General features: G+C 35.8%; 1 pseudogene; it reads right to left on the bottom strand.

Moving 5' to 3' along the window:
* Positions 1-6,516: 6,516 nt before the first annotated feature.
* The window catches only part of LOC102888033, a 3,936-nt pseudogene continuing 831 nt past the window's right edge, over positions 6,517-9,621 (bottom strand).

Here is a 9,621-nt window from a genome sequence, read left to right as displayed (position 1 = left end):
ATTGAAGATTTTGCCACGAAAAAAGCTTCTATTTTCTCTGCAAAGAACAGAGCTCATCTACGTGGTCTCATGGCCAAGTTATTATGTTTAAAGATCTGATGAAAATGGAAAAACTTGAAAAAGTCAGAAGAAATTCCAGGTAGCATTGAGACCCAGATAAGGTTGGAAAGAGGAAGATAGAAAGTCACTGGTCCAGCATTAGGTACAGAGAAAAGGAATGTCAGATTGCCTGGTAGGTCAGAAAGACAACAAGGTCAGAAAATTTGAGAATTGACAAAGGTATGACTGAAGAGATCAACACAGAATCTAAGATTTTCCTGAAAGGAAGTAGAGAGGAATGGGTCTATCAGATTCTTGAAGAATTCCTTGAGGTCAAATGAAAGAGCTGTAATTAATGGGATCTTTGGGATAAATATTTCAAAGTTCAAAGTGATGACATCACTCTGGGAGTGAAGATTTAAAGTCGAATGACGGTAAAGGTTAATAAAGATGAGATGATCAAAGAATTGAAAGGCTTGAGATATACACAGGGACATTAATTTACATCAAGAAGACAGTGATGCCTGGGTGGAGCCTGTAGTGTGCCAGATGCTTGTCTTTAAGAATGAAAATGGGGGGAGAGTTGGTGACAGGAGAAAAGTAGATTTATAGCATAGTAATTGTCCAATAAATGTTAGTTTCTTTTAACAGTTCACATACAAATTAATAAATGATTTTATTTTGTAATTTCACATTAGAATAATGTTCCATCCTTCCTTCCACAAACACGCGAAGACTCTTCTCTCAATATACACACACTTATTCCTATATGTTCCCTATTGCTGATATACATTAATCAAGTTTTATAGACAAAAAACTGTTACAGAGAACTGGGGGAAATGTGTTAAATTGTACATTTTCTTTTTTGTGGTGCGGGTAGAAAAAAGATGTACAGGTTCTTAGCATCATTAACAATAGAAACTTCATAAATGTGCTCAAACAATAGCTTCTAAAGGTTAGGGGCAAGCCATACTGGTACATGCTGAGGAAGCATTTTTAAGACAGATTTTTATGGTGAAAAGAGTGCTGAACTAGGAGTCAGAAGACCTGGGATCCAAGCAGATTGTGAGTTATCAGTTAAACTTTGGAGAAGCACATGGGGGAAGCTAGGCAAGTTTCTTTTCTGGTTTTCACAGATGGTTTCTTATTTGGTTTACAGTGTGATAAATTTCACTTATTATTAGTATTATATGTATTATATATACATATGTATTATATATACATATGTATGTATGTGTGGGTGTACCTGATACACACACACACACATACACGCACACATCCTGACTCACTCTAGGCCTCTCTTCTGTTGAAATTGGTAGTTACTCTGGGGAGGTCATATCGACAACATCTGAGTTTGATTATGAGGATAAAAAACCCCAACAAACTCTTACAGAGGGTTTATATCAGGGGTCTCCAAAACCCAGGCCACAGACAGGTACCAGTGTGTGGTCTGTTAGGAACCAGGCTGCACAGCAGGATGTGAGCGGCAGGCGAAAGGCCAAAGCTTCATCTGTATTTGTAGCTGCTCCCCAGTGCTAGCATCCATCGGCCTCAACTCCACCTCAAATCATCAGGCATTAGATTCTCACAGGAGCACTGGTCCCTGGTGCCACAAAAGATTGGACATCACTGGTTTAGATCAGTCCTTCCTTTTTATAGAGAAAGAGAGATGTGGTAACTTTGAACTAGAACATACTTTCCGGCTTTCCTTAGAGTAGGTGGCTACTTCATTAGCAGAAGTAATCTTGAATTAAAGTTAAGAACCCAATTAAATATGATTTTCAGGGTGAAACCCTAAAAGCTTTAATGAAGTCAGTCCTAGTCTCTGTCAATAGCCAAGTACTATATTTTCAAGATCATGAAGTTGAAATCAAAATAGAGTGTAAGTTATGTTTTAAAATCGGTTATTTTCCATGATGTCAAAATAAAAGCAGAGAACAAGTTGTGTTTAAAAGTTGGTTTTTTCCTCTAGTATGGAAAGATTGCCAATTCAGTATAAAGCTCAGCTCAAACTATCTATGAATGGTTTCCAAGTTCCAGAGACCTGTGTCTGAGAAAGTCATTCAAACCACTGGTAGTATTGCCACGTATACATCCCACCTTGGTTTAGAGCACAGGCCCCCCATAACAGTACCCTTGTTTATAGGTCTTAAAGCAGCCCCTAGTTCCAGGAAATACTTTGTCATCATGCACTTGACAATCTTTGGTTGCCATCAACCACGTCACAAACTTAACACTCGACTCTCTCCGTCAGTCTTTCCAGGGACCCAACTCACCTCTCTCTGTTTGGGTTTCCATGCTGACATTTAGAAAAACAACGAGCACTCGACTCATAAAGCCTTTTCTCTATGTTCATACTAATTTTACTGTTGACTTTCTCCTAAACGCTCCAAAATATTTTAAGGATTTTTTTTCTTTTTTGCAAGATTGAGCTTCCAATTTGTATTTTTTAAGTGCTTCCAAATTTTTTTCTTAACATATGTTGCACGAAGTCTGTCCTATTAACAGAACCCTCTCCTCTTCCAAATAATATAAAAATCCAAAGATTTAGCCTTTCAGAGAGCATTTCTAGGTGGTACCATTAATTTGAGCTTTTTATATAGCTCAAATAAATTTTTCAGATTAGGTTCTCCCATGTCTCTTACCTATAATGATCAAAGATTCTGAGTTCATATCCATTTCTGGAACACTCATTCTGGTGTTGTATCTTGATGGGGACACATTTGTTTGCACTCATGAGGGCAGTGAAAGATTTTTACAAAATGAACAGAGCAGTATAATGTTTGATCCTAACATTTTTGAACAGCTCTTTGGCTTCCTCCTTCCACTCAGGAAACTGTTTAAAATCATAGGATCTGATAAATATATGTAGCAAATTAAGAATTTTAGAGAGGCATTATTGTGTGTGATTAAGCACTTTGATGCTGGAATCAAATTGCCTAGGATTGGATTTTAGTTCTGTTACTTCCTGTGCAACCTGGAGAAAGTTGCTGTCCTTTCTGTGCCTCAGTTTCTAAATAGGAATAACAAAAGCCAAATAGAGATCAAGTAGTAAATAAGTAAATATATACAAAGCACTTAGAACTGTGCCACATAAAAATAATGTTAACTATTTCTATATAACTGCCTTAAACAGAATAAAATATATAGATCAGTTACCAGGAATACCCATACCGTAAAGTTTGGTGGCATAGAGTTTTGTATCACCAGGATATGTAAATAGGATGATTCTGGGAGGAATTTGAGAGAAATTCCTATTGCTTTGGATTTTTACTTTATTAATTTTATTTTATTTTGTTTTGTTTTGTCTCCTGCCTTGAAGAATCTTATTTACTTCCTTGAACTTCAACTTGCATCATAAAGAAATAATCCTATAGTAGGAGGTATCTAAGGACTCTTCCATGACTGTTATTTGTAATTTTATTCTGTTTTGATATCCATTTCATGATGAGGTTAGGATCTGAATAAAACTTTTTCCAAAAGTTTTTGACTAATGTGAGCCATCATGATCTGGGAATTTTCCATGGCAAAGGTACCAGAGAAGACTGAAGAAGTCTCCGAGTGAGCAATTCAATAGAGGGCAAAAGGGTGACTTGCTGCTTCTACCCCTCAGGAAGGCTGCTATAACCTAATCAGATCCCCCAGACTCATAGTAAGGCCAGAAGCTGAAACAAAGATTTAGAGTATAATTTAGGATGTTTTATTCTTAATTTACCTTGTGTGGGTTGCATAATGGCAATGACCTAGTTGTTACACTAGTAGTTTCCACTTACAAGTCTGCTTGACAGTTGTTGAAGTACTCAAGCTATTCACAAGACTTGACTTGCTCATTAAAGAAATGGTCAGAGAGCATGATTAAAAAATTCTCCATTGGAGAATGGAGATGAAATGGATTATAGTCTTCAATGGAGATGTAATATACTGCAATATACTGTAATATACAGTTATATATGTCCTGAGGATATAAAGAAAACAGTGGTGTCCCTCGAAATTTAGTGTCTAAATAAAGACTCTCTTGGGCTATATGAATTCTAATTCCTTATGTTCCGTGCCAAGGAATTTAGCAATTCATAGTTTGCTTTAGTCCTGCCATCTAGATAAATCTCACCTTCCTGAGCAAGTTTCAAGACTTACATTCCTTTCTCATCTCCTTCAGCATGTTCACTCTATCAGGCTGCTGATTCAACTATACAACTATACAGGCTGCTTCACAACAAGTACCTTGTCCCTGACCTCAAATCTCAAGATGTCAAACATGCTGTTGGCAGTGCCTTGGGAGACATGGACAAATGGACCTTCCAAAGACAAATATTCTGCATTCGTTCAATTACAACCTGAGCTTCCAGATGAGAGGTTCACAACTAAAGCCAGAAGTCAAACGATCTGCTCCAGGAGGCCCAGAGGAACAGTGATGGGAAGAAGGCCACTGAGACTCCTAACCAAAATGTACTCTCTGGTATAAATTTACAGAAGCCACAGTTCACTCACACTCAGCCGACTGGACCTGGCCCTGTGAATATAGAAATGAATGATAACTAGATTACCTTTAAGGACTGCGCAGCCTATAAAAATGGCACTCTGAGACAACAGGATTAGGAGCTAAACAAAGCAGTATTGTAATTTGAATAGAGGACTTCTCCAAATGAAAAAAAAAAATGGTGAAAAATTGAAATGATAATTAAATCAGCTGAAATAGTTGTTTTGTCATAAAATGACCAAGTAGAATTGTAACAACGTCCACTCTCTGTGATAAAAACTACAGCTCTCTATGTATGTCAGCTCCTGCAAAAAAGGTAAACACTAGCCTTTATGGCTCTGACATTCTGAAATAAGGAGGGTGAAAGTAGTTACATAGATTTATACAGATTTTAAAGTAAGAAATTTTCAGATAATTGATTCAGCTTTTTACAGTCCTTTAATTTATAATCCCACTTGTGAATCCATGGAAAATCTGATTTAAAAATTAAGACAGCTTTTAATTTGGACAGATCATTAAGCAGGACCATCTGTATTTGATTCAAAGAACCCTTGATCATAACATTTTTTCATATTTTACAGTAATCTCAGAAATATGTCAATGTGTTTATTAAGGTAACTCTGTTTTTTTTTTTTTAAGACTATCAATAGCATATATCCCAAGGTTGTCTATTTTTATTTCAAGAACTAAAAAAAAAGTCTCAGAAGCAACTAGGCAAGCTGTATAGAAAGGAACAAAAAACCATCTTCACACATCTGCACAAACCACCTCCTCAAGACAATAGAGAAACATATAGATTTCAAGGAAAAATAACTAAAAATATTTATACTTGAACAAGATATCTTTCAAGCATGTAGGCAAAAGAAGGGATTCTTTGATATGTATTGTCTCAGAAAATGTCATATCCTGGAGTTATAACCTGGATAACTCAGAGATGATTCAAAAATTTAAATGCAGAAGTAGTAATATGAAAGAACTTGCATAGTTTTTCTTACTTAGTCTGGACTCCTCTCATTAATCCAAATAAAAATGTGATATTAGATGAATTCTGCAGTTTTGGAACAATTTTAATCTGCAATGCTTCCCTAATCTGTTCTTTTCTCTTTTTTTTTCTCTTTTACTTCTCTTTTCCAGTTAACTGAACATAGATGTTTATTTGCAGATCTCTACCTCTCAATTTATATAGACCCTCTCTCCATGTTCAGTAACAGCATAAAATAATATGTTGTTCTTTAGTATTATCATTTATTTAAAACGATAAACATCTTCTAGTTAATGATTGTATTTGTTTATCTCTGATCTTTCCAAAAATATCACTAAAATAAAAATAAAGGAATAAAATATGGCATAAACCCACAGGAAGAAAAAATCATGTGAGAAGAAATTATCAAAGAGAGGAGGTCAACAAATTTGGAAGAAGAAAAGCAAATGGATGAATCCTGGGAAGGCTCGGGAATACACCAGGTATATATAAAGTTGGAGTAGTGGCTGGAATTGAAAATGGGAAAATTATTTAAAAGTCTGAAAAGTCAGTCATTAGCCTGCCACATTCCTTCAACCCATACCACCCAGGTACACAGCTACCCACACTGCACCGTGATCACCACCACCTTCCATTTCAAGAATTATTACCCCTTCCAGGCAGTTTTTAGAATTTTGGACAAATTTCTATCTTTGGCAATAATCAGAGATTCATTTTTCAAGTAAGTGAAATCCTAGGGAATCCACACTGGGAGGGGGAACACAATGCACATCAGAGAATGGGAAACGAGCCCCTGCAGAAATTTCTATACAACATCAAGACATCTGAGCTTTTTTTTAAGAAGTGATTGTCAGACAAGAAATTGGAATGTGTAGTATGCAGAATAGCGATACTCTAAAGATGTCCATGTCCTAATCTCCAAACCTGTGAATATGTTATGTTACATGGCTAGTGAACATTAAAGTTACAGATAGAAATAGGGTTGCTAATCAGTTGACTATAAAGTAAGGAGATTATCTGAGTGGTCCAAAGTAGTTACAGGGTCTTTTATTTTTATGTATATATGTATGTATGTATGTATTTTTATATTCAGATCTTTATTTAAAATTTTCATCTGCCAACTTAGCGTTTTCCACCAACTCAGAGAGCAGAAACCCTCACAGGCTTCACATCTTTTGTTTAGGTGCTGCCTTTGTGGGAGCCTTAGCAGCAGCCATTGCTGTCATCTTAGATGCTTGCTTAGCCTTTTTTGCTTCCTTGGCAACCCTGATAGCTTGTTCTCGTTTGTCTTTCCTAACTAGGTTTCTGATTCCTCTTGGCCATTATATCAGCAAGAGACTCATCAGTGATGGTCCTCTAGATTCTGACTGCATGGCGGGTACTTTTCTTTTGAATTTCTTCCGACTGTCTCTTTTTGTGCTTTCTTCTGTAAAGGACAGTCCAGTTTATCTGTCGAGGGTTCCTCTTGGAAAGGAATGCTGACTCGCATTTTGCATTAAGAAACTGGAAAACCTTCCCGTCGGTCCTGGGGTTGGGCTTCGTGTGTCCGGGTGTAGATCTTGTACCCACTGAGACTGCACAGCTTGACCTTCACTGCTACGGCTGCAGGAAAGCGTTACAGGGTCTTTTAAATGTAGAAGAGGGAGGCAGAAAACTCAGTGTAAGAGCGATGAGTGTGTGAAAGACGAGTCTAGACGCTGCTGGCTTTAAAAATGGAAGAAGACTACAAGCAAAGAAATGGAAAGTAGAAAAGGTCAGAAAATCGGTTCTCCCGTAGACTCTCTAGAAATAGCTCTACCAATACTTCGATTTTAAACCAATGAGACCCATTTTAGACTTCTGAACTATGGAAATACAAGATAAATTGGTGTTAGTTTAAGTCACTAAGTTTGTGGCAATTCGTAATGGTAGACATAGGAAATTAATGCAAAGGGTCTAGTCAAAATAAAAGGCCAACAGATACTGAGATTTGGACAGCCAGATCCTTCTTCTTTTACCCTGCAGTAGTAAAGCCCAAATCAACAACTGTCCCCCTCATTTCAAACTGCTCCCCCTCACAGACACATGCACAGAGCCTACAGGGAGCATATAGAGCTTCTGTCTTGAATGTGAGCAGATGGTACAATATCCACAGGAATGTGAGTGCAACCTCCAAAATATAAAATGGAACTAAATATTTTTTAAAAAGAGAAAATAGAATACAGAGGAAACAAAAATGTGGAGGACAAAAAATGTACTTAAAAGCCTATAATATAATCAGAAAACTAAGAAAATATATCCATAAATCAAGAAAAGTGTGTTATAAAAAAAGTGACGAGGAAGAACAGACTTCTGTGTTTGTATTTGTCTTTTAAAATTATATGTATATACTACTTTGCTTAAAGTATTAAAATAAAAATTGGCTAATTTATTTACTAAGTTGTGAGCCACACTGAAAGAATTATTATACGTAAGCCCCTTTTCTCCTTTCCATAAAATAAAGCTAAGTATAGCAATAGTGGCCATTTTTTATTGCTAGGAAGCTTGAGTTATGATTTTCCACATCTTTAAAACTCATATTGATTACCTGAGTCATTTTTTTTTAATTGGAAAAGACTAATAAACCATCCAGTGGTAAATATTTTCTGTCATCTAAGATAAATGAGCATTTCTTTGTTAATTATGCTTAAAACACAAGTATAAATAGCTTTACCTCAATTACATAAAACGAATATTTGATGCATACTGAAAAATAGAAATGGTATCTCAATGAGATTTCTATTTCTATTTCCCTCCGTCCCTCCCTTCCTCCTTCCATCCCTCCCTCCTTATTTTCTTCCTTCTTTCCTGTTTTTCCTTTTCATTTTACACTTCTGTATTTTTCCATTTAAAAAACTTGACTAGCTATTTCTCTTATAATCAAGAAACACATATATATTAGTTTAAAACTCAATTTAAGGTAAAATATAAACATACAAAACTTTGTATATAACAATATGCACATGCATAGGAGAAAGACAACAATAATACACTAAATTTTAATGATGGTTATCTTCTCTGGTCAGATGAGAACCTTTTTCTTCCTTCTAATTTTTATATTTTTCATATTTCAGTAACAACACTATAGTACTTCTAAGTACTAAGTAAATAATATTTTCCTTAAAGACAATGTTAGCAGCTTCGTTTATTTTAGCCCAAATTACTTTAAGACAGGCAGTAAGGATCTACAAAAGGGGCTGCTGTAATCAGATAGCCAGCCAATAGCAAGTATATTTAGGAATAAGATTATGAGAGAAATTGTGGTAATTCCTCCAACTTTTGGGTTTGATAAGATTTACAGCATCTCCAGTTCCAGGGGCTGTTCCTGGTGTGTTAAATTGATTAGAATAATCCCATTTCCCTTAGCACCAGAGTTGGTTCAGGCTGAGCCCTCAATGCATGGCATTCCCTGGCCATAGTTATTGGCTCGGGTAGTCCAATTGCCTTAGGAATGGGATTCTGTTCTTGGTTTCAAGAATAGCATTCTTTCTCACACTGTGGTTCCTGGCAGTCACCCTGAGAAGCTAGCCCAGAGGCAAACCCCAAAAGACATAAGAGGGTAGGATAGAAAGGATCATAAAAAAAAACAGAGCCAGAGTCCTATTTAAATAATACCCAACACTCACCACAGACTGTTTTTTCATTTACCTTAAACAAGAAATCATCTTTATTGTTTAAGTAGGAGTCAAACTTTGCAAACCAAAGTGTCTTACCTGATAATATAGGGAGAGAAAATTTTGAGTGTTTTTTATGTGTCAAGAATATTATATATGTTATCTTATTTAATTTATAGAAAACAATGCTGTTACATTTTATTACTCTCATTTCAAAGTCAGGAAACTAGTGATAGTGATGTTGTTAAATTACCCAAGTTAAAACCTAGCAATAATTTTGTTTGCTAATTTTTATTTTGCTAAGATCATTTTTTAAAAGTACCATGTTTTATTACAACAATTGCAAAGAAAAAAAAGGAAGAACATTCTAGTAAAAAGAATTCAGATAGCTTTAGTCTGAGAACCAAAGACAATTCTTCTTGAAAAAGAACTGTTGCCATCATTACACAAATATTTTCATGTGGACAGGTGAAAGCTCCATAATGGGTGAG

The sequence above is a fragment of the Pteropus alecto genome, unplaced genomic scaffold (assembly GCF_000325575.1).
Source record: "Pteropus alecto unplaced genomic scaffold, ASM32557v1 scaffold3, whole genome shotgun sequence".
Lineage (NCBI taxonomy): Eukaryota > Metazoa > Chordata > Mammalia > Chiroptera > Pteropodidae > Pteropus > Pteropus alecto.
Note: the sequence above shows the minus strand (reverse complement) of the source record. Positions and strands in the feature narration are given on the sequence as shown.